The sequence below is a fragment of the Staurois parvus genome, unplaced genomic scaffold (assembly GCF_062004578.1).
Source record: "Staurois parvus isolate SC_StPar_1 unplaced genomic scaffold, SC_StPar_1.0 ptg000153l, whole genome shotgun sequence".
Lineage (NCBI taxonomy): Eukaryota > Metazoa > Chordata > Amphibia > Anura > Ranidae > Staurois > Staurois parvus.
The window spans coordinates 16,795,223-16,820,890 of NW_028317949.1; positions in this window are offsets into that span (position 1 = coordinate 16,795,223).

The following is a 25,668-nucleotide window of genomic DNA, read 5'->3' on the forward strand; positions in this document are numbered from 1 at the left end:
TACTCAGGGACACAGAATTGTTACTCAGCGACAGACACAGAATTGGTACTCAGGGACACAGAATTGTTACTGAGGGACACAGAATTGTTACTCAGGGACAGACACAGAATTGTTACTCAGGGACAGACACAGAATTGTTACTCAGGGACAGACACAGAATTGTTACTCAGGGACAGACACAGAATTGTTACTCAGGGACAGACACAGAATTGTTACTGAGGGACACAGAATTGTTACTGAGGGACACAGAATTGTTACTCAGCGACAGACACAGAATTGTTACTCAGGGACAGACACAGAATTGTTACTGAGGGACACAGAATTGTTAATGAGGGACACAGAATTCTTACTCAGGGACAGACACAGAATTGTTACTGAGGGACACAGAATTGTTACTCAGGGACAGACACAGAATTGTTACTCAGGGACAGACACAGAATTGTTACTCAGGGACAGACACAGAATTGTTACTGAGGGACACAGAATTGTTACTCAGCGACAGACACAGAATTGTTACTCAGGGACAGACACAGAATTGTTACTGAGGGACACAGAATTGTTACTGAGGGACACAGAATTGTTACTGAGGGACACAGAATTGTTACTCAGGAACACAGAATTGTTACTGAGGGACACAGAATTGTTACTGAGGGACACAGAATTGTTACTTAGGGACAGACACAGAATTGTTACTCAGGGACACAGAATCGTTTAATTAAAGAGTATGTCAGAAAACATGCATAGGAGTGGCAGAGGAGGCAATGTTTTAGGAGCGAGCAGACGTGGCAGCAGAGGAAGGGGTCGAGGCAGCACTAGTCGCAGCCAGAGGCCAGTGCTCCCGGTGTCATCCAGCGGTCGTGTCTCCACCGACAACCCTGCCGTCATCGATTGGTTGGCTCGGTCGTCTTCCTCTTCCCAGGTCACCTCTGACACCTACAGCCAACGGTCGGTGGGTACGTCAGACACAACCGTTAGTTGGCATGGCCCGGGAGCAAGCCCACTGAAATCACGTGTCCTCTACCTGCCCCTGTCCTTTGGTGTTCCCTCACCAAGCGAAGTATCGCATGCTGTGGGCTCAGCCCCACTGTACAGTGAGGAAGAGCTAACAGAGGGCGGTCAGGAACGGGGGGAGACATCCGCCTCTTCAGCAGCCAGGCGAAGAAGTAGTGGCGAGGAGAGTGGCTCGGTAGCCGGTCTAGAGACAGGTCTGTCTCCTGACCCACACGCAGCCGAGGGGGCTAGTAGTGAGGCGGAGACCCTAATTGATGATGATGAGGCTGATCGCACTTGGCAGCCTCGTCGTCATCAGGCGATTGCTTCCGCATCATCAGGAGAAGAGGGTGGCAGCTTAGCAGCGAGCAAAACAGTCGGTGGGTTGCCCAGGAGGCAGCAGGGTCGCAGCAGTGTCAGTGGAGCCAAACGGCCACGGAGTACAGCACCAACTCCACTGCAGCCTACCACCACGGCCAGTAGTGGTTCCGGTGTGCACGGAGGAAGCAGCAGTCAGCCAGTGAGGAGTATCGGGGGCAAAGTTTCCTACTCGGCGGTGTGGCAATTTTTTGTCAAGCCGCCCGAGGAAGTAAACATAGCCGTATGTCGACTATGTGGCCAGAAAGTCAAGCGTGGCCAGGGGGCCCATGTTGGGACTACAGCGTTGCGGCAGCATATGCAGCGTCGCCATTTGGTGGCCTGGGAAAACCGTGATAAAGATACGGCGGTTCTGCCCGCCCCAGCCCCCGCTCCATCACCCGCTCCGTTACTTGCTCCGTCACCCGACGTCAATCGCCCTCTATCAGCCAGTCAAGGCTCCAACACCTCTGCTGAGGGGAGTTGTTGCTCGTTGGCATCTTCCGCTCGTTCAGATGCTCCTTCTCCTGCTACTCCTCTTCACGGATTCCGTCAGCAGTCTTTCTTGGAATCCGTTTCAAAGAGACAACAGTTTGCGAGCACGCACCCGACGGTGCAAAAGCTGAACGTCCTCCTGTCCAAGTTGCTGGTGCTGCAGTCCCTCCCTTTCCAAGTGGTGGACTCAGCACCTTTCCGAGAAATGATGGCTTGTGCCGCACCGCGGTGGAGAGTGCCAAGCCGTCATTTCTTCGCCAAAAAGGCAGTGCCAGCCCTGCATTCACATGTAGAAGAGATGGTGTGTTGTGGACCTTTTGAATTATGTCTCAAAAATATGACTTTATCAAGACATAATATTATATGACAAACAGCTCAGTATAGCCGGATGCTAAGAGTTAATTTTGTCTTGGTTGAACCCTCAAGGATTCTAGTTAAAGAAATGGAGAGAATGGGGGAAGTAAGACTTTTCCAAGACAATAAGACTGTTTGGACTGTCAACAAGGACTATTTGTATATTGAGGTTGAGAAGAATGCATATACAGAAAGTCAAACAAATAGCCAGATAGGACTTCGACTTTCAAACATTTTAACAATAATGAGACGGGAACTCAACTGGTTGAAAGCTTAACCAAAACTTGCAGAGTGTGATGAACTAACAGACCTCTGAAACTATTACAATATACTATTGTTCACCAAGGGTGAAAGCATTAACAGTTGTTTACCATGATTCCAATACAAGAGCCAGGCAAACAGAGAGTTTTTCCCTACACATAGAAAATGTTGATTCTAAAACAAAGAGGTGAAATTCAGGACATTTAAGCCTAAAAATTGACTGTATATAATTACAAAGATATATTACAAAAACATATTATAAATGAGATGTTATGGATTTTACACACCACTAAATATTCAGCAATGGGAACTATATATCACTAACTTGAGTATTGAGATGATGGAAAGTAAGATGTATTATAAACTAGCATCAGTTACATGTCTTATCAGGAAACAAACAGGATGGTATTTCAAGAAGGAATAACTGAATATACACCTATATTCCATGGTCCCTATTTAGAATATTATAGGTATGATCACTTATATCTGGAAAAAGACGTATATTTGATCCCTGAAATTACCTTAAGATTCCACCCGAGGTATGAGTCATCTCAAATACTCAAATTGTTCTATGATACATGACCGCCACCTGGCGGGCAGGTGAGAAATAGCTTATGTACACACATTTCTCAACTAGCCAATCAAGAAGCCTGGTGGGAAGGTATCTTAGAACAATGGATTAGTGGATATAAAAGCCCTTGTACCTTTAAGAAAAACCTCATGGAAAAACCCTCATCAGAAGACCTCATCAAGAAAAACTCATCAAAAGAAAAGACCGCAGCAAAAGAAAACCTGACTGAAGAAGATCTCTGCTGAACAACTACTCTTCCATACTTTCAAACTTCCTAAAACTTTACTAAATTTCTAAACCTCTATCCTTATAACTTCCTACATTCTCCCATACTGAATCTATCACTTGCCCTATAATATCATTTCTAAAGGCGTTCCACTGCCAGCTAAATCCACGGGAGAGTTGCCTAGTCTGAATGACGGGTGTGGTGAGATTGTTTATTTGATTTTGTATTACCTATTTTCTCTGTGGTGTGGAATCATAATATTATCTTAGTGTATCACAACAATATTGGGTAGTTAGATATATGTAGAGAGATCCTGTTTTACTGTAAAAAATTGTTTGTTGCCATAGTATAATTTTTTTTTTCATATTTCATAATTTATTGAATATTAATAACCAGAGTATCATATATCAAGGGCTTGCTTCTTGCAATCCTATGGCCACGGCTTGTGAGAATATAACCTTTGAGATATTCGAAATTATTAATTATTAATAAATTTAATTAAATAATCAGATCATTTAAAAAGTGTGATATTGATGTAATTAGTCAGAGACCTTATTATTGTGTCTTACATTGGTAGGATATATTTTTGATTGTGTGTACCAATATTCATTTATCACCAGTCTTTTGCGTTTTGTGTTAATATATATATAATTTTTGTACATAAATAAATTTTTATATTTATCTATTATAAGGCAAATTTTGTGTGTATGGTACGAAATCATATTGGCTAAAAGAATTCAAGGTATAATAATAAGTGGTGATCAAATTATCAAGGTGTCCAAATTATTGGTTTACTAAATATTTGCCGTATTTTAACGGCTGGAGGCACTGTAATATTTCATCTAAGGGAAAGGGACACGCCCTTTATAAATAATATATATCCTTACATAAACCACCACAGGTGGGCCAGTCTTTGAGCATGTCGGTCTCTGCCAAAGTGCACGGCAGCGCCGACGTGTGGAGCTGTAACTACGGTCAGGGACAGTACATGTCATTTACGGCCCACTGGGTGAACGTGGTGCCGTCACAGCCGCACCAGCAACTTGGACAGGTCACGCCGCTTTTGCCTCCACGTTTGCACGTCCTTGGTCCACAAAAGATGTCCGCCTCTACCACCTCTTCTTCCGCCGTGTCCTCAGCCGCCACCCCCGTGCCAAGTCCCATTACCCGACCGGCATATCACATGTGCAGGGCGCAACGGTGTCACGCTGTGCTGCACCTGGTATGCCTTGGCGAACGTAGTCACACAGGGGAGGAACTTCTCAGTGTAATGAACAGAGAAATCGACAGATGGCTGTCTCCGTGCAAACTGAAAATCGGAACCATGTTGACCGACAACGGAAAGAACATGGTGTCTGCTCTGCGTCAAGGAAGGTTGTGCCATGCGCCATGCATGGCTCACGTGTTCAATCTGGTTGTCAAGCGGATCCTAAAATCCACCATCCCACTGCAAGACATCCTTAAAATGTCACGTAAACTTTGCATGCATTTCAGCCATTCCTACACCGCAAAGCACACCCTCCTTGAGCTGCAGCGGCAGAACGGAATTCCACAGCATCGCCTGATCTGCGACGTTGCAACAAGGTGGAATTCAACCCTACACATGTTAGACCGCCTTTACGAACAGCGAAAGGCCATCACCGATTTCCTGATGTTACAAGCGGATAAAGGTACTCCCCTGTGTAACTTCGATGTCAGCCATTGGCAGCTCATGCGTGACACCTGCCGCTTGCTCAGGCCCTTTGAGGAGGCCACGCTATTCGTGAGTCGGCAGGACTATGGGATGAATGACGTCATTCCTCTGTTGCACGTCCTGGAACAAATGCTGTTAACAATGGCTGGTCAGGGTGCGGTAGACGTGGAGCACAGATCTCAACACCACATGACCCCTGTGGGGGCAGGACAGGAAGAAGAGGAGGAGGTAGAGAAGGACATTTGTGCTCAGGAATTATTGAGTGAAATGGGTGGTTTTTCCACTCAGCGGACAGGAGTGGAGGAGCAGGAGCATCTGGTAGAGGAGGAGGAGGAGGAGACAGAGGACCCAAACGCACCGTGGCAGTATGCTGTGGAGATGGAGGCAGGGAGTCCCTCGCATTCCTTGGCACAAATGGCCCATAGCATGCTCGCTTGCTTGCGTAGCGACAGCCGAATAATAACCATCAGACAGGTATGACTTTTGGCTGTCCACCTTGTTGGACCCTCGCTACCGTTCAAAAATGGTGGCCTTTTTCACACCTGCTGAGAGGGAGGCCAAAATAACGTACTATAAAAACCACCTATGTAGTCAGTTGGTCTCTGCCTTTCTGCGCCAACGTCCATCCTCAGACACTGTGGGCCCTGTGTGCTCGCGTTCCGCTGCCATGGCAGCAGGGGAGGGGTGGGGTGGTAGGAGCAGTGGCAGCTCCACCAGCAGCGGCTGCCTCAGTCTTCAGTCGATGATGAGTAGCTTTCTTCACCAGCGCAGTGAGGAAACTACTAACCAGCCGCAGCAGCAGCAGGTGGACCTGGAGCAGGACCTCAAACAACAGGCTTGGGCCTACTTGGACAGCACCCTGCCAACCGAGGTAGACAATCCCCTTGACTACTGGGCAACGAAACTTGACCTTTGGCCCCAACTAGCTGAATTTGCCCTTGAAAGGCTGTCATGCCCGGCCAGTAGCATGGCATCGGAGCGCGTGTTTAGTGCGGCAGGAGGTATTGTAACTCCGCGGAGGACACGACTGTCCACCCAAAGTGTGGAGAGACTCACGTTTGTGAAAATGAATCAGGCGTGGATTAGTCTGGATTTCAAACCACCAGTTCCTGACACAACTGAATAAATCCGCCATGAATCATGCCCCAAACATGTGCCACTTTCAGGTCTCCTCACACTGCTGGTGTGTTCCATTTTTTGTCATAGGGTGCTGGAAGATTACGGGCCTCCTATAGCTGCTGCCAGGCCCCTAATCTGCCATGGGCCCCTATACCACCTCCTCATGCTGCTGCCAGGTCCAGAGTCTCTCATGGGTCCTTGTACGGCCTCCCATTGCTGCTGTCTCCATCGCCACACTCTGCCATGTGCCACTTTCAGGTCTCCTCACACACTGCTGGTGTGTTCCATTTTTTGTCATAGGGTGCTGGCAGATTACGGGCCTCCCATAGCTGCTGCCAGGCCCCTAATCTGCCATGGGCCCCTATACCGCCTCCTCATGCTGCTGCCAGGTCCAGAGTCTCTCATGGGTCCCTGTACGGCCTCCCATTGCTGCTGTCTCCATCGCCACACTCTGCCATGTGCCACTTTCAGGTCTCCTCACACTTCTGGTGTGTTCCATTTTTTGTCATAGGGTGCTGGCAGATTACGGGCCTCCCATAGCTGCTGCCAGGCCCCTAATCTGCCATGGGCCCCTATACCGCCTCCTCATGCTGCTGCCAGGTCCAGAGTCTCTCATGGGTCCCTGTACGGCCTCCCATTGCTGCTGTCTCCATCGCCACACTCTGCCATGTGCCACTTTCAGGTCTCCTCACACTGCTGGTGTGTTCCATTTTTTGTCATAGGGTGCTGGCAGATTACGGGCCTCCCAAAGCTGCTGCCAGGCCCCTAATCTGCCATGGGCCCCTGTACCGCCTCCTCATGCTGCTGCCAGGTCCACAGTGTCTCATGCCATGTGCCACTTTCAGGTATCCTCACACTGCTGGTGTGTTCCATTTTTTGTCATAGGGTGCTGGCAGATTACGGGCCTCCTATAGCTGCTGCCAGGCCCCTAATCTGCCATGGGCCCCTATACCGCCTCCTCATGCTGCTGCCAAGACCAGAGTCTCTCATGGGTCCCTGTACGGCCTCCCATTGCTGCTGTCTCCATCGCCACACTCTGCCATGTGCCACTTTCAGGTCTCCTCACACTGCTGGTGTTTTCCATTTTTTGTCATAGGGTGCTGGCAGATTACGGGCCTCCCATAACTGCTGCCAGGCCCCTAATCTGCCATGGGCTCCTGTACCGCCTCCTCATGCTGCTGTCAGGTCCACAGTGTCTCATGCCATGTGCCACTTTCAGGTCACCTCACAGTGCTGGTGTGTTCCATTTTTTGTCATAGGGTGCTGGCAGATTACGGGCCTCCCATAGCTGCTGCCAGGCCCCTAATCTGCCATGGGCCCCTATACAGCCTCCTCATGCTGCTGCCAGGTGCAGAGTCTCTCATGGATCCCTGTACGGCCTCCCATTGCTGCTGTCTCCATCGCCACACTCTGCCATGTTCCACTTTCAGGTCTCCTCACACTGCTGGTGTGTTCCATTTTTTGTCATAGGGTGCTGGCAGATTACGGGCCTCCCATAGCTGCTGCCAGGCCCCTAATCTGCCATGGGCCCCTATACCGCCTCCTCATGCTGCTGCCAGGTCCAGAGTCTCTCATGGGTCCCTTTACGGCCTCCCATTGCTGCTGTCTCCATCGCCACACTCTGCCATGTGCCACTTTCAGATCTCCTCACACTGCTGGTGTGTTCCATTTTTTGTCATAGGGTGCTGGCAGATTACGGGCCTCCCATTGCTGCTGCCAGGCCCGTAATCTGCCATGGGCCCCCGTACCGACTCCTCATGCTGTGACGCTGCAACAAGGTGGAATTCAACCCTACATATGTTAGACCGCCTTTACGAACAGCGAAAGGCCATCACAGATTTCCTGATGTTACAAGCGGATAAAGGTACTCCCTGTGTAACTTAGATGTCAGCCATTGGCAGCTCATGCGTGACACCTGCGCTTGCTCAGGCCCTTTGAGGAGGCCACGCTATTCGTGAGTCAGCAGGACTATGGGATGAACGACGTCATTCCTCTGTTGCACGTCCTGGAACAAATGCTGTTAACAATGGCTGGTCAGGGTGCGGTAGACGTGGCGCACAGATCTCAACGCCACATGACCCCTGTAGGGGCAGGACAGGAAGAAGAGGAGGAGGTAGAGGAGGACATTGGTGCTCAGGAATTATTGAGTGCAATGGGTGGTTTTTCCACTCAGCGGACAGGAGTGGAGGAGCAGGAGCATCTGGTAGAGGAGGAGGAGGAGGAGACAGAGGACCCAAACGCACCGTGGCAGTATGCTGTGGAGATGGAGGCAGGGAGTCCCTCGCATTCCTTGGCACAAATGGCCCATAGCATGCTCGCTTGCTTGCGTAGCGACAGCCGAATAATAACCATCAGACAGGTATGACTTTTGGCTGTCCACCTTGTTGGACCCTCGCTACCGTTCAAAAATGGTGGCCTTTTTCACACCTGCTGAGAGGGAGGCCAAAATAACGTACTATAAAAACCACCTATGTAGTCAGCTGGTCTCTGCCTTTCTGCGCCAACGTCCATCCTCAGACACTGTGGGCCCTGTGCGCTCGCGTTCCGCTGCCATGGCAGCAGGGGAGGGGTGGGGTGGTAGGAGCAGTGGCAGCTCCACCAGCAGCGGCTGCCTCAGTCTGCAGTCGATGATGAGTAGCTTTCTTCACCAGCGCAGTGAGGAAACTACTAACCAGCCGCAGCAGCAGCAGCATCAGGTGGACCTGGAGCAGGACCTCAAACAACAGGCTTAGGCCTACTTGGACAGCACCCTGCCAACCGAGGTAGACAATCCCCTTGACTACTGGGCAATGAAACTTGACCTTTGGCCCCAACTAGCTGAATTTGCCCTTGAAAGGCTGTCATGCCCGGCCAGTAGCGTGGCATCGGAGCGCGTGTTTAGTGCGGCAGGAGGTATTGTAACTCCGCGGAGGACACGACTGTCCACCCAAAGTGTGGAGAGACTCACGTTTGTGAAAATGAATCAGGCGTGGATTAGTCTGGATTTCAAACCAACAGTTCCTGACACAACTGACTAAATCCGCCATGAATCATGCCCCAAACATGTGCCACTTTCAGGTCTCCTCACACTGCTGGTGTGTTCCATTTTTTGTCATAGGGTGCTGGCAGATTACGGGCCTCCCATTGCTGCTGCCAGGCACGTAATCTGCCATGGGCCCCTGTACCGCCTCCTCATGCTGCTGCCAGGTCCAGAGTGTGTCATGGGTCCCTGTACGGCCTCCCATTGCTGCTGTCTCCATCGCCACACTCTGCCATGTGCCACTTTCAGGTCTCCTCACACACTGCTGGTGTGTTCCATTTTTTGTCATAGGGTGCTGGCAGATTACGGGCCTCCCATAGCTGCTGCCAGGCCCCTAATCTGCCATGGGCCCCTATACCGCCTCCTCATGCTGCTGCCAGGTCCACAGTGTCTCATGCCATGTGCCACTTTCAGGTCTCCTCACACTGCTGTTGTGTTCCATTTTTTGTCATAGGGTGCTGGCAGATTACGGGCCTCCCATTGCTGCTGCCAGGCCCGTAATCTGCCATGGGCCCCTGTACCGCCTCCTCATGCTGCTGCCAGGTACACAGTGTCTCATGCCATGTGCCACTTTCAGGTCTCCTCACACACTGCTGGTGTGTTCCATTTTTTGTCATAGGGTGCTGGCAGATTACGGGCCTCCCATTGCTGCTGCCAGGCCTTGATCTGCCATGGGCCCCTGTACCGCCTCCTCATGCTGCTGCCAGGTCCACAGTGTCTCATGGGTCCCTGAACCGCCTCCCATTGCTGCTGTCTCCATCGCCACACTCTGCCATGTGCCACTTTCAGGTCTCCTCACACTGCTGGTGTGTTACATTTTTTGTCATAGGGTGCTGGCAGATTACGGGCCTCCCATTGCTGCTGCCAGGCCCGTAATCTGCCATGGGCCCCAGTGCCGCCTCCTCATGCTGCTGCCAGGTCCACAGTCTCTCATGGGTCCCTGTACGGCCTCCCATTGCTGCTGTCTCCATCGCCACACTCTGCCATGTGCCACTTTCAGGTCTCCTCACACTGCTGGTGTGTTCCATTTTTTGTCATAGGGTGCTGGCAGATTACGGGCCTCCCATAGCTGCTCCCAGGCCCCTAATCTGCCATGGGCCCCTGTACCGCCTCCTCATGCTGCTGCCAAGTCCAGAGTCTCTCATGGGTCCTTGTACGGCCTCCCATTGCTGCTGTCTCCATCGCCACACTCTGCCATGTGCCACTTTCAGGTCTCCTCACACACTGCTGGTGTGTTCCATTTTTTGTCATAGGGTGCTGGCAGATTACGGGCCTCCCATTGCTGCTGCCAGTCCCGTAATCTGCCATGGGCCCCCGTACCGACTCCTCATGCTGCTGCCAGGCCCGTAATCTGTCATGGGCCCCTGTTGTCGCTTGTTGGCATATTCCGCTCGTTCAGATGCTCCTTCTCCTGCTACTCCTCTTCACGGATTCCGTCAGCAGTCTTTCTTGGAATCCGTTTCCAAGAGACAACAGTTTGCGAGCACGCACCCGACGGTGCAGAAGCTGAACGTCCTCCTGTCCAAGTTGCTGCTGCCAGGCTCGTAATCTGTCATGCGCCCCTGTACCGCCTCCTCATGCTGCTGCCAGGTCCAGAGTGTGTCATGGGCCCCTGTACCGCCTCCTCATGCTGCTGCCAGGTCCAGAGTGTGTCATGGGTCCCTGTACGGCCTCCCATTGCTGCTGCCAGGCCCGTAATCTGCCATGGGCCCCCGTACCAACTCCTCATGCTGCTGCCAGGCCGGTAATCTGTCATGGGCCCCCGTACCGACTCCTCATGCTGCTGCCAGGCCCTTAATCTGTCATGGGCCCCTGTACCGCCTCCTCATGCTGCTGCCAGGTCCAGAGTGTGTCATGGGTCCCTGTACGGCCTCCCATTGCTGCTGCCAGGCCCGTAATCTGCCATGGGCCCCCGTACCAACTCCTCATGCTGCTGCCAGGCCCGTAATCTGTCATGGGCCCCTGTACCGCCTCCTCATGCTGCTGCCAGGTCCAGAGTGTGTCATGGGTCCCTGTACGGCCTCCCATTGCTGCTGTCTCCATCGCCACACTCTGCCATGTGCCACTTTCAGGTCTCCTCACACTGCTGGTGGTTTCCATTTTTGTCATAGGGTGCTGTATGGCCTCCCATTGCTGCTGCCTCCACCGCCACACTGTGGCTCCACACTCTGGTTTTGGCGCCGTGACTGCCCAAATGAGTGAAGTGTGCGGTGATTCTAAGATCGACGGCACTCATGTGCATGTCATACTGACTGTCAGTATTATTTCTCTTCCCCAGCAGACTCCAAGGGCATTTAAATTAAAGGTACAGTGTTCTGCACTAATATAAAGGCTCTCTGAAGCCTAGAAACACCCTTTTATAAGTTAAATTCGCAGCGAATATATTCGACTCGAATCAAAATTTTTTCTCGAATTCGCCGAATCAGTCGAATCGAATTTTTGAATAATTCGCTCATCTCTATCAGCCACCAAAGGGATTATCCAAATCATCAGACAGCAAATGGGCAGGAATCGATGAGCACCTTCAAAAAGCCCGGGCTCCCATAATAAAAAGAGCCCCAGGCCAGAAGCTTTGATAGTGTAGTATGGTTTATTGATGAAGAGAACAAAAAAAACACAAAAACACACTTACAGATTAAGTTAGATTACCGCCAGCCGTCCAGCAATGGCCATGTGGTATGTAGAGATATCTGGGGGGCACCTCACTGACGCGTTTCGTGTGATATACACATTTTCAAAGGGGGTGCATGAAAGGAACTTGATCGATTTTATATATATTGGCGCGCATGCGCTGTACATGCCCGCTACGTCATCGCGGGAAAGCCGCGCATGTGCAGTGTGAACGCGCCGCGGCCATTTTCTTGTAGTGTAGTAACTGGAGACCTAATGGCCACTGCGCATGCGCTGGCGGCCTTTATGCCAGTACTCAATAGAATGCAGTCCCTCTAACACTTCTACTGAATCACCAGGGAGATAGCAAACTATAAATAAAACAATATGTTAATAATCGGCAGATTGGAATATTATCAGCAACTATGAATTACCAGGGAGATAATGGACTATAAACAAACAGGCAGGATAAAAGGACAACGTGATAATGATATGAGGCTGTCCAGCCTGAATTTGATCTCAATAGTGATGTGTCTATTGCAAGGAGGTATTGCACCACAGATAGCTTAAATAGATATATATATAATGAATTATTAATAAAAGATATCACATATAAGTAGTTTACATAGTACATAGTATTAAAATTATTAAGTAACATATACGGCTTGATCATAATAAATTAAATAGATCTGTTGATGTTATCCCTAATATTTAAGGACAGCATACTGACTAGAATGGTACCAACTGATTGGCAAAAAGCTAATGTGGTATCAATATTCAGAAAAGGGCTGAGATGCATACTTGGAAACTACAGGCCAGTCAGTCTAACAACAATAGTATGTAAATTATTGGAGGGAATGATAAGGAACTATATCCAATAATTTGTTTATTAAAATTGTATCATTAGTAGAAACCTGCACAGATTTATGAAGGATTGTTCTAGCCAAACTAACCTATTAACATTCCATGAGGAAGGAGCTGTAATCTTGATAGAGGAAGGTCTGTGGATGTGGTGTATCCACCTGCGGTATGCTGGAATTGATGATAGTATATGTACCTGGATAGATAACTGATTATAGACGTGCATCCAAGTGACGGTGATGAATAGTGTATCCTCTGAATGGTCTGGTGTTGTGAGCGGGGTGCCCCATGGCTCTGTCCTGGGACCAATTCTGTTGTTCATAAGTGATAAAGAGGTTCATAATTGTTCATAAGTGATAAAGAGGTTGGTATCAGCAAATCAATCTCAGTGTTAGCTGATAATACAAAGCTAAGCATTGTAATAACCTCACAACAAGCTACAACAACTTTACACGAAGAACTTGTTAACATAAAGGGGTAGGCAACTACATGGCAAATGAGGTTTAATATTAAAAAATGAAAAGCAATACACTTGGGGCTAGAAATATAAATGCAAGTTACTCACAAGAGGAAAAACCCCTGTGGGAGTAAAGAATGGAAAAAGGATCTAGGGGTCCTAGTAGATCATAGGTCTAGCAATAGTATGCAATGCCAAGCTGCAGCAAGCAAGGCTAGCAGACTACTAGAATGCATTAAAAAGGGTATATGACTTTAATTCTACCACTTTTCAAAACTCTGGTGTGGCCACAGCTTGAGCATGCCATCCAGTTCTGGTCATCAGTCCTTAGGAAGGATGTGCTGGAAGTGAACAAAGTCCAGAGAAGGGGGCTGGAAGAACTCAGTTATGAGGAATGACTACAAACATTAAACGTATTCCCCTTGGAGAAGAGATGCTGAAAAGGAGATATGATCACAATATATAAATATCTGAATAGTGATTGTAAAATAGGGAGAAAACTATTCGGTCTCAGGTTGCTTAATAATACATGTGAAAACTCAATGAAGTTGGATCAGAAGCAGCGTAACCTTAAATTGTATAGGAGGTTCTTTAGAAGTGGTTAGTATGTGGAACTGCTTTCCACAATTGGTGGTGTCAGCTGGGAGTGTCAGTAATTTGAAAAACGTTTTGATGGGCACCTTAGTGAGTGCAATATACAGGGAAATGGTAGAGACACTGGAGTTGATTTACAAAAGGAAAATGGGCAGTTCACTTTGCAAAGGGAATTTCCTTCAGCTTAGTGAATGTGAGGAAAATACACGTTGCACATAATTAGATAATAGAAGCCAGCAGAGCGTCAACTCATTCACTAATCTAAGCAAATATTCCCTTTTAAGTGAACCGCCTATTTTCCTTTAGTAAATATACACCAAAGATACCTATACACATCCACACCAACAGAAGCTGAGCTGGATAGACTGGTGACTTTATTCAACCTAACCAACAAAGGTGTCCTTTTATGAAACAGAGATCAGCGGTGATCCTGAGGATCGTTGCTGATCTCTGATCATTAGTGGTTTAGGAAACAGAGATAATCAGTAGAGAACATGTTCTCCGCTAATCATCTCAGCACACAGATGGCCAGTGTATGAAGGAGTGATGTCAGCCCTTCACTGGCGATCTGTGTTCTCCCTCCAGATTCTCCAGCTCAGAGGAAGGAACCGCAAACGAAGCAGAGAAAATTTACCGCTGCTTAATAAACAGTGTTTGACTGATCTCTTACTGTAATCTCGCGAAATTATAGTAAAAGCAGCCGTTTTCCAGCGTTGAAAGCATTTGTACATCGCTTCTCCCTTCATTCGGAGAACTGATCTACATATGGTTCATAAAACGGCATTCAGAGGAGAACTGTGTTCTCCGAGAATGCCGGAGAACTGAGCAGCGGTCATTTACCACTGCATGATAAAAGGACACCTATGTAATTATGCAACTATGTAATATATTTTTGTTGATATAAATCCTTGGAGTGCAATCTTAATATATGTATATACAGTAAAAGGTTGAAAATTATTTTTTTATTATTTCTAGGTTCAGTTTTAAATTCAGCTATTATTATTACAATGATCACAAATGTTCCATTTTTATGCAGCAAGAAGGAGCATGATATTTGTCGATATTTTTTTTACAAGAAGGAAATGCAGAGCAAATATCCTAACAAATAATTAGGGGTTGAACATGAGTACCGCCAATACCCAGCCTGTTCACAATTCAGTGAACAGTAAAATGAACTGTCAAAATTTGGCCAGTTCTTATGTCTGAACCTCCAGCTGATGCAGGCAGAAGTCTGTAATTTAGTGACAGCATTCCTATCACCTCTAAATGGCAAATTCCTACCATTTTCTGTTTCAAATTGTAAACAAGCCCGCAGGGATCCTGGGTCATATCATTGACCAAATATAATCTCAACCACACTTGGTCAATTACATCACCCAGGTTCCCAGAATCTGTTGCAGCAGTGCAGAAAGAGTACTTTCCCTGTAGGAAATCAGAATGGAGTTCCCCTCAAAATTCATACCCGACTCCTATCCACACATGTAGCCTAGTTGGCCAAAAAGAGGATAGTAGCAAGCCTATGATCCTCTCTTGAACTATACCAGGATACATGCCCTCAAGTTTTGGTACCTTGCAAAGTGAGTGATAAAGTCCCATTAAATGGACAGTACACCTTTATTTACAAAAAAGTGTGGTGTTACCTTAAAAACAAACAAGACCAACATGAAGATGAAATGAGGAATAAACAATTGTAGGTATCCTAGTTCAACATTTGTTTCTTGTCTGGTGATAGGAGCATATTGGTAATGCAGTAATAATAATAATATGTATTAATATTATCACCATCATCATCATAATTTTGTTTTGAAGAGTTAAAACATTAAAGAACGTAGCATTGTATTCTAGCAAATAATTATCAACCTACAGTACAAGTAAATCCTTATTTCCATTACCACCAAAAATTCACCACAGTATAACTATTATTCTGTAATAGAATTTTCAGAGGCAGCATAACATATCACGTCAAGGAAAAATGAAAAATTGAATTATATGTATCCTTCAATCCATTCATTGCATAGTGTTCTAAAAATACATACATAATAATATTTTCTAATAATGCAGAATATTCCTCACTGTTTGATGTTAGATACAAACAAACATTCATATAAGTAGAGCATACCTAATGGTGCCAACATTGACTTGTTACAAAAAATATAGAATTTTCCAATGGTAAACACAAATATGTTTAGGGTAGTAATAAAAGAAAACCAGTAAACTTTGTGATTATTTATTTATTTGAATTTGTATTTTTATTGACGTTTTTGAAAAACATAAATGAGAGATAAACAATACAGGTATATAGTGGAAACCAGGGGCAGACTGACAACTCATGGGGCCCCCGGGCAATAGGGGATCATGGGGCCCCTGTGTCCTTGCCCATCTCAAAAAAGCCTATGAAAAAGGTACCAGGGGCATCTCATGAGGCCCCCTACTGACCCCGGGCCCTCGGGCAGTGCCTGAGTTTTCAAGTGCTCAGTCCGCCCCTGGTGGAAACATATGGAGATCAGTTGTCTACACAAAGCCAATAATCAGCTATTACACATAGTCAGAGAAGACAAAAATAATATGCAATAAAGCCTCAAGAGGGACACGTTAGTTAGCCAGAAGTATGCTTCTTTCATTTTGTATAGTTAATATAAGTAGTGCTATTTTTCTCAAAGAAAAGGTGCAAGAACTCACCCCCTCCCCTGGGTCACGCTCGTCTCTGCCCTCTACCCAGCTCCTAGCACCCTACCTTTATAGAACATGGAATCAAGTATTATTTTATGGAGACGTACAAGTAATTTTTATGGAGTTTGTTGATAAAAAACAAAGCAATAAAATGTAACAAAAAAAAAAAAGAGATATCCAGCACTTACGAAAGTAAGCTCATAGGCACTTTCAGATGATATCAACATTCTTGTCATATGTATCTTCTATGCTTCTCTCCTTGCTTCTTACATCAGTAACTGCATGGTGACCACAAAGTAGCCATGAGTCAACATATTTAGAGGGGTGAAAACAATGTAAAGGAGGACCATCAACTTTGATAAAAAGTAGTCCTGAAATGGTTTTTGTTAGAAGGGAAGTTTTGTTTGGATTAACTATTAAATAAATTTGTGAAAACCTAGTAGAGTCAATTTGAATTTCCTCCCCTACAAAAATAAGTTTTTGCTCAACATTGTCAGACTCCCTGGTGTAGTTGGCAAGAACAGAATAATTTCCAGTGAGTAGTCTACTCTCTAAAATTTTCATAAAAAGCATCAGGATTTATAGGAGGATCAATCTTGGCTTCTTTTTGTAAAGAAAGATTCCCCAGAAACAGAGCTTTTCAGAGGTAACAGCTGCTTCTTTATAATAGGAACCTGGGGCTCAGTTCTTTTGCTTTCAAAGATTTTTGCAACAGTTTGTATTTTCTTATTTGCCCTGTACATATTTGTTCTGCATTCTTGTAATTCCAAGCTTAACTCAGACAACTCTTGAAGGGCATCACACGTGAGTCCCAAATCCAATGCAAAGTTTGTGCTGGTTATCTTTTTCAGAGAGTTAATGGTTACCTCGTTATTTACACATTCCTTAGACATCTTTATGCCATTTTTGTTTTTCTACTCCAAGAGTACCAAAATTTTGGTGCACCGTGCATGCAAGCTTCTTATTATAGAAGTCAAAGTCCAGCAACTTGGCCAGTTAGTTTAAGACTTTCAATACAACCTGGATCAGTACAAGAAGCACTATCGAGTATGTCTAAAGTAGTAGGCAGAACTTCATCCAAAGGCACAGAATCTAATTCAAGTGGCGAATAAACCTTTAACTAAGATGCAGTTTGTAAAACAGTTTGAATGTTCTGTGTTTCCTGTCCTACTTTACTTATTGGCAACTTATTATTGCCATGGGCAAAAAAGCTAGTTATATTTTTCATGATAAAAATGATAAAGGATTTTATGCAATAATGCAATTATGGGAGGTGACAACAGTTGCCTTGTGAAGATGATTTGCTTGAGATAGCTAAAGATTTGTAAAGAAGTCTTGTGAATGGATGAATGGGTGGATAGATATGATCTGAAAATATAGATGGAATCTAACCTTGAGGGTAAAAACGTATTATATAGCACTATGGTGCTATAAATGAATAAACTATAAATTGTTACATGTAGCAGTAGGAAAAGAAAAGCATGTACAAAGTTTTTTTTAAACCGAGGAATCAAAATAATTCTCATTAAATTGACGGCTTAACACTAGCACCAACACATAAGCATACAAGCATTTGCATTTACATACACATGCTCTTGCACACACAAAGCACTCTGACGTGTACCTCCACATACTGTAGCTCACAGAGGAGCTGGTAATACAACATCTACATGAAATGAATAAAATACTTTTGTACCAGCAGTGGCATGGCAACAGCAGGACTAAATGGACTCTGTATTTTTGGCATGCCCCTCATGAGAATCTCCGATAATCAGATGGTGTACTTTGTGCAAAGGTAGTAATAAGTCCTGATAAATAAGTATACCCCTCAAAATTTGCCTACCAAATGGGGGTGGCTTAAAGGGGGATGATTAAACTGAATGTTTGCCTTTTTACTTTACACGTATGCCATTGTACCAACATCATAAGCCTAATTACTGTACGGCAAATGACAGCAGGACTAAATGGACTCTGTATTATTGGCATGCCCCTTATGAGAATCTCCGATAATCAGATGGTTTACTTTGTTTAAAGGTAGTAATAAATCCTGATAAATAAGTATACCCCCCAAAACTTGCCTAACAAATGGGGGTGGCTTAAAGGGAGATGATTAAACTGAATATTTGCCTTTTTACTTTACACGTATGCCATTGTACCAACATCATAAGTCTAATTACTGTACGGTAAATGACAGTCTCACAAACACACCTAAACTTGGACAATTAAAATAAAATACTCTTCTGCAAGTGCCATTTCTTCAAGCATCAAACAACTGTAGTGCCAGTAAACAATACTGTGCCATAGTGTTAGTTTCAATTTCCCCCTCTTAGCTGTACTGCCTATGAAAAGTTACACTCAATTACTTTAATACATTTTATTTTCCATTAGCAGCACAACTATAACTGCAAAACTTGATTAACTGGTGCATGCACAAACACCTTCATATTCACAGACCTAACATCAGCCCTAATTTCTGACCCATAAGAACACAGATTAACCCCTAACTATTCACCTTTAGACTTCAGATCAAGCCCAAACGCTGAACCTTCATAAAACCAGATTTTATATACCAGTTTCAGGGTTCACACGGAAAATGGTATACACGTGAAAGGTGCAGGCATGCAGACTGTACTCTGCTGGTGGGCCTCCGATTATAGAGATCTTGGAAGACATAGCGAATACAAATTAATTGCAGAGCTGACTTTCCCACACAGTCCTACAGCATCACAATAACATTTCTGAACAGCCCTAAACACTTCACCTTCAGAGCTCAAATCAGATCCAAACACTGCAATTAATTAAAAAAAAAAACCTAGAGGTTTTATGTACTCATTACAAGGTTTTCATGAAGAAGGCATATGAATGGTATAAGAATGGTACGTGAGGGCAGCAGGTCTTCAGAGTGTAGTTTAGGCTAGTGTGCCTCCAATTATAAAGATCCTGGAAGAGATAGCAAATACATATACAGTGGGGATCGGAAGTTTGGGCACCCCAGCTAAAAATTTGTATTAATGTGCATAAAGAAGCCAAGAAAAGATGGAAAAATCTCCAAAAGGCATCAAATTACAGATTAGATATTCTTATAATATGTCAACAAAAGTTAGATTTTAGTTCCATCATTTACACTTTCAAAATAACAGAAAACAAAAAAATGGTGTCTGCAAAAGTTTGGGCACCCTGCAGAGTTAATATCTTGTACTGCCCCCTTTGGCAAGTATCACAGCTTGTAAACGCTTTTTGTAGCCAGCCAAGAGTCTTTCAATTCTTGTTTGAGGTATCTTTGCCCATTCTTCCTTACAAAAGTCTTCCAGTTCTTTGAGATTTCTGGGCTGTCTGTCACGCACTGCTCTTTTAAGGTCTATACATAGATTTTCAATTATGTTGAGGTCAGGAGATTGTGAAGGCCATAGCAAAACCTTCAGTTTACGCCTCTTGATGTAATCCCCTGTGGATTTCGAGGTGTGTTTAGGATCATTATCCATTTGTAGAAGCCATCCTCTCTTTAACTTCAGCTTTTTCACAGATGGCATCAAGTTACCATCCAAAATTTGCTGAAATTTTATTGAATCCATTTTTCCTTCTACTCGTGAGATGTTCCCTGTGCCACTGGCTGCAACACAACCCCAAAGCATGATTGATCCAACCCCATGCTTAACAGTTGGACAGAGGTTATTTTCATTAAATTCTGTGCCCCTTCTTCTCCAAACGTACCTTTGCTCATTCTGGCTAAAAAGTTCAATTTTAACCTCATCGGTCCACAGAACTTGTTTCCAAAATGCATCAGGCTTGTCTATATGTTCATTTGCAAAGTTCAAACGATGATTTTTGTGGTGAGGACGTAGAAGATGTTTTCTTCTGATGACTCTTCCATGAAGACCATATTTGTACAAGTATCTCTTTATAGTGGAATAGTGTACCACAACTCCAGTGTCTGCCAGATCTTTCTGGAGGGATCGTGCAGTCAAACGTGGGTTTTGAGCTGTTCTGTCTGATATTTTTCTTGGTCTTCCAGATCTTGCTTTAACTTCCACTGTTCCTGATGACTGCCATTTCTTAATTACATTCCGAACAGAGGATATTGACATCTGAAAACGCTTTGCTATCTTCTTATAGCCTTCTCCAGCTTTGTGAGAGTCAACTATTTTCAGTTTCAGTTTTCTAGACAACTGCTTAGAAGAACCCATGGTGCTGATTGTTGGGGCAAGGTCAGATGAGTCTGGGCATTTAAAACCTTTGAGATTGACATAACCTGGTCTTCCCAGATGATGATTGAGAACAATCCATGACACTGGCAGGTCTCAGTTTTGCAAAGGGGGCAGTGCATGCTATAAATTCTGCAGGGTGCCCAAACTTTAGCAGATGCCATTTTTTTGTTTTCTGTTATTTTGAAAGTGTAAATGATGGAAATAAAATCTAACTTTTGTTGACATATTATAAGAATGTCTAATCTGTAATTTGATGCCTTTTGGAGATTTTTCCATCTTTCCTTGGCTTCTTTATGCACATTAATACAAATTTTTAGCTGGGGTGCCCAAACTTTCGATCCCCACTGTAGATTGCAAAGCTGACTTTCTCACAAAGTCCTATAGAATCACAATAAAACCTTTGAATAGCCACAAACCCTTCACCTTTAGACTTCAGATCACCCGCAAACCCTTCACCATAAGGGCTCATGTACACTGCAGCTGTTAAACTTACGTTTAGGAGCTGTCCAGCGTTTTTTTCAGCAGCCCCAGAAATCATCCTAATGTTTTCCTATGTGTCCATGTACACATCTTCATTTACAGTCATTTACAGGCAGTTGAGTTTACAGCAGGGGCGGACTGACAACTCATGGGGCACCTTGGCAATAGGGGATCATGGGGCCCCTGTGTCCTTGCCCAAACTCAAAAAATCCTATGGAAAAGGTACCAGGGGCATCTCATGGGGACCCTACTGACCCCGGCCATCGGGCAGTGCCCGAGTTTCCAAATGGTCAGTTTGTTTACAGCTGTTTTTTTAACGCAACAAACTGGCATTCAGACGTCGATTTTATCAGTGTTTCTAACACAAAATGCTTGTAAACGCGTTTAACCTCCCTAGCGGTCTGATTATGTCCCTATTTCTATGCTCAAAGCGGTACATTTTTTTTGCATGGAAAAATGTATTTTTTTTATTGTAGGCCTGTAATTTTTAGGAATAACTCACTGAAATCTGTCCGAACAAGAGTCTAGTAAACATCCCGGGTAGGATAAAACTTGAAACACGAAATCATAAATTATAATTTAATAAATAATCCTAAAAAATAATAATATAATAATAATACATTTAATTAATTAATATAATCAAACCAAAAACACTGAAATTTGAAATATTGCGCCAAGTTCGCACATCACTGAGCAAAGTCGCAAAATCATTTTCAGTGTCTGATGACGAATTTCCCCACGAATCATTATCACTCAATTCTGCAAGTAGTTCTAATTTACGATCGCTGTTCTCTAGTTGGTCTAAAACCGCTTTTGACCTAAAGGGCCGCTTTTTGGACGCCATGGACGTTTCTCAGTTTCCAGGCAAAAAGACCAGTAAAAATGCAGGCAGGGCACAGGACAAAGCACTCGGGACAAAATGTATGTGAAATGGTTTGATACAGTAATGTTTTACTATGTGATTTTATTGATTTTAGTGAATGTCATTTTTTGTCATTTTCAAATTTCCCGCCGTTTCATCCCCCGTACGTCCCGACGCTCACACGGGACGGAACCTAGATGACAGATGCCGGCATCTGCCGGATTACATTGCCGGGACACTGCAGGAGGGACATCGCGGGAGCGCAGGACAAGGTAAGTGATAGAGGGATCACAGAGCAGCGCCGTATGGTAAGCCCAAGTGTAGCTCGGGGTTACCGCTTGTGGTACTGAAACTTTACCCCGAGCTACACTCGGGAATACCGCCAGGGAGGCTACACACTGCAAATCGCGTTTAGAAGCATTTTAATTTTTTTTTTAACTCTTCCAGTTCCCAATGCTGTCCAGAGTCTTTTTTCATCAAGAAAAATGCATGCAAAGAGTTTTCAAGGTGCTGAGATGGACAAAACACTTAACCACAGGATGTTCCTACCAAGCTTGTTACGCATTGAAAGGAACAATTCACACCTCAGACCTCTCCCACTCTTGGAAACAAAAGATATGTTAATGCCCATTCACACCTCACATTCCTCATGAAGACCCCCTGCCAGGTGACCCTAATGACTCACTCCTGCAGACACCTTCCCACCCTTGAAAACAAAAGAAATGTTAATGAGCAACTTGCACCTAATTATCTCACCACATACTGCTGTCTCTGCTTCTACTGTGTGTATTCCTCTGAAACAATCTGAAATAGTTAATAATTTTCCACTTTTCCGAGCATTCTGGACATTTTGGGAGGTTCTCCTGTGCTTATATTTAAAAAAGGCTTCTAAACGAAAACTCGCATAAACGCGTTACGCAAACACAGCTAAACAGACGTTTTTTAACCTACGTTTTCCAACAGTCAGTTTCCATCGTACAGAAACGTCCCGTGTACATGGGGCCTAAGGGTCCGTCAGGGCCAAATGCTGCACCATAAAATCAGAGATTTCACATACCTCTTACAGAGTTCACAAAAACAATGGTGAGGGCTGCAGACATGCAGACTGGAGACTGGTGCCAGGCCTTTGATTATGGAAGAGGTGGAAGAGATAGTAAATAAACATTAATTGCACAGCTGACTTTGCCACAAAGCTCAACTGCATCATAGCAAAACTTCTGATCAGCCCCAAACCCTTCATCATCAAACTTTAGATCACACCCTAACGGGCATCTAATTACAGAGATCCTGGCAGAGGTAGCAAAGAAATATTGAAGTGCTGACTTTCTCACACAGCCCTATAGCATCACAACAAAATTAACCACAAACCCTTCATTTTTAACCTCAAATCAGCTCCAGTTTCTGTAACTTCAGAGCTCAGATCAGCCACAAACCCTTCCTCTTTAGACCCTCAGATCAGCCACAAACCCTTAAAGTGAATATAAAGACAAAAATGAAAGAAGTTTATACGTACCTGCTCTGTGCAAAAATATTGCAGAGTGATCCCTACCGGTGCTGTCCACTCCTTTTTGCAGGTGCCCACATAGCAAGCCCTTTACTATACGGAACCCATGTGGGTGCACTCCCAAGCTAGGCTGTGTGTCCATAGACCAGCCATGCCATGGCTCATGACCCCTTCTCAGACCTGCACAGGATTTGGCTGACAGCAGCAGGAATGTTGGGGAAACAGTGGATGGTTTTTACCTTAATGCAGAGAATGCATTAGGGTAAAACCTCTGATAGCCTTTAGAACAACGTCAACCTTTAGACCTCAAATCTGTCCCAAAACTGCACCTTCGTAAAACCCAGGATGTTTACATTCCTATTGCAGGTTACTGTATACACGAGTAAACCCTTGTACATGTAAGGGCTGAATTCGGGCCTCTGATAACTAAGAGATCCTTGAAGAGATAGCAGAAAAGTTTTATTTAAAGAGCAGCCTCACATGCATCGCAATATTTTTTAATCAGCAGAAAACTATTTACTTTTTTACCTCCGATAAGCTCCATTTTCTGCGCCTTCAGACCTCAAAGTAGCCACATGCCCCTCTCTTCTGATCAGCCCTAAACCCTTCACCTTCAGAGTTCAGATAAAGCAGAAGCACTTCACTTTCAAAAACTCCAAAGGTTTTACATACTTGTTGCAGGGTTTGCAAAAAGAAGGGTGTACACATGAGGGTTGTAGGTATATAGTAGGCAGTCATACAGACAGTAGGCTGCTGGCTGGCCTCTGATTACAAAGATCCAAAGAAATAGCAAAGGAAATAGCAAATAATTAGCAAAATGTCACATTTTTACTTCAGATTAGCCCCAATTTGTGTACCTTTATGCCTGAGACCAGCCCCATGCATGCTGTAACTTTATTGTGTTGAACATTACTGCCTCATGCTGTGTGGTTAAAAAGAGAGTTAAGGGCTCATGCACTCCGGTGCTTTAATCCATACAGCAAAAAAAGGGTGTATTTTGGTGCCCCCAAGTCACAGGTTTAGTGAGCTGATCCTGTATAAATCAATGCCAAGCTGAAATACACTGCATGCATACTTACATATGGATATAAGGTGTATGCCCTGAACACAGACTGTGTTCAGTGCATATGTCCCTTTATACATACATGGGGACGTGTGTCAATATACGTATTTGTACAGCCACAGTATATTTCAGGTTGCCACTGATTTATAATAGCAACTAGCTGTACACAAGATCAGTGCCTTATGGACATCAAAATAAGCCCAGTGTTCACGCTGTACAGCAAGTCTGAACCTGAGCTATTCTGGCAGAAAACTGTCACTGTGGACTGCCAGTCATAGGCGGCAGAGGCATTTACTGCCCTGAAGCTGCACTTCCACATGCCCCTTCTACACATGCAGCTGCAGGGTGGGGGATGCCTCCTCCCCCATCCAACAACAATAGAAAGGACTCCCATCCAGCAAAAATAAACAGGCCCCCCATCCAGAAACAATAGACAGGGCCCCAATCCAAAAACAATAGTCAGCCAGCCATCTATAAACAATAGACAGCTACCCATCCAGCAACAATAGACAGGTTCCCCCAATCCAACAACAATAGACAGTTCCCCATCCAACAACAATAGAAAGGCCCCCCATTCAGAAACAATAGACAGGTCCTAATCCAGCAACAATAGACAGCCTCCCATCCAGCAACAATAAACAGGCTCCCATTCAGAAACAACAGACAGCTACCCATCCAGCAAGAATAGACAGCCTCCCCATCCAACAACAGTATACAGCTCCCCATCCAGCAAATATATGGTATGTCTTTAAAAATACAAATCTACAATTTTGGAATGCAAAAAAATCTGAAGTATATATTAAAAAATATATATTTTTAAAATATATATATATATTTTTAAAATATAGTATTCAGATTTTTTTTAACATATAAAAAAGTAATTTTAACATATATATATTTGTAAATGCATTCCAAAAATATAGATTTGTATTTTTAAAGACATACAGTATATTTGAAAATTTATTTTTAACAATATTTTTCATATATTATGTAATACAAATGCATTTCAACATACAGTATATATATATATATATATATATATATATATATATATATATATATATATATATATAATATGGCCAAAATTGTAGTATTTCAAATATATATAAATATATTTGGGAAGCATATTTTTAAAATATATTTCAAATATATTTTTCTTCCATGTGGGTTCCCCTGAGGGCCTCTTCATGAATGCTGTGTTTACCTCCATTTTACTGCATTGAAAGAACAAAATTCACTGCAGGGGCACATAGAAAACAATTGTTTTCTATGTGCCC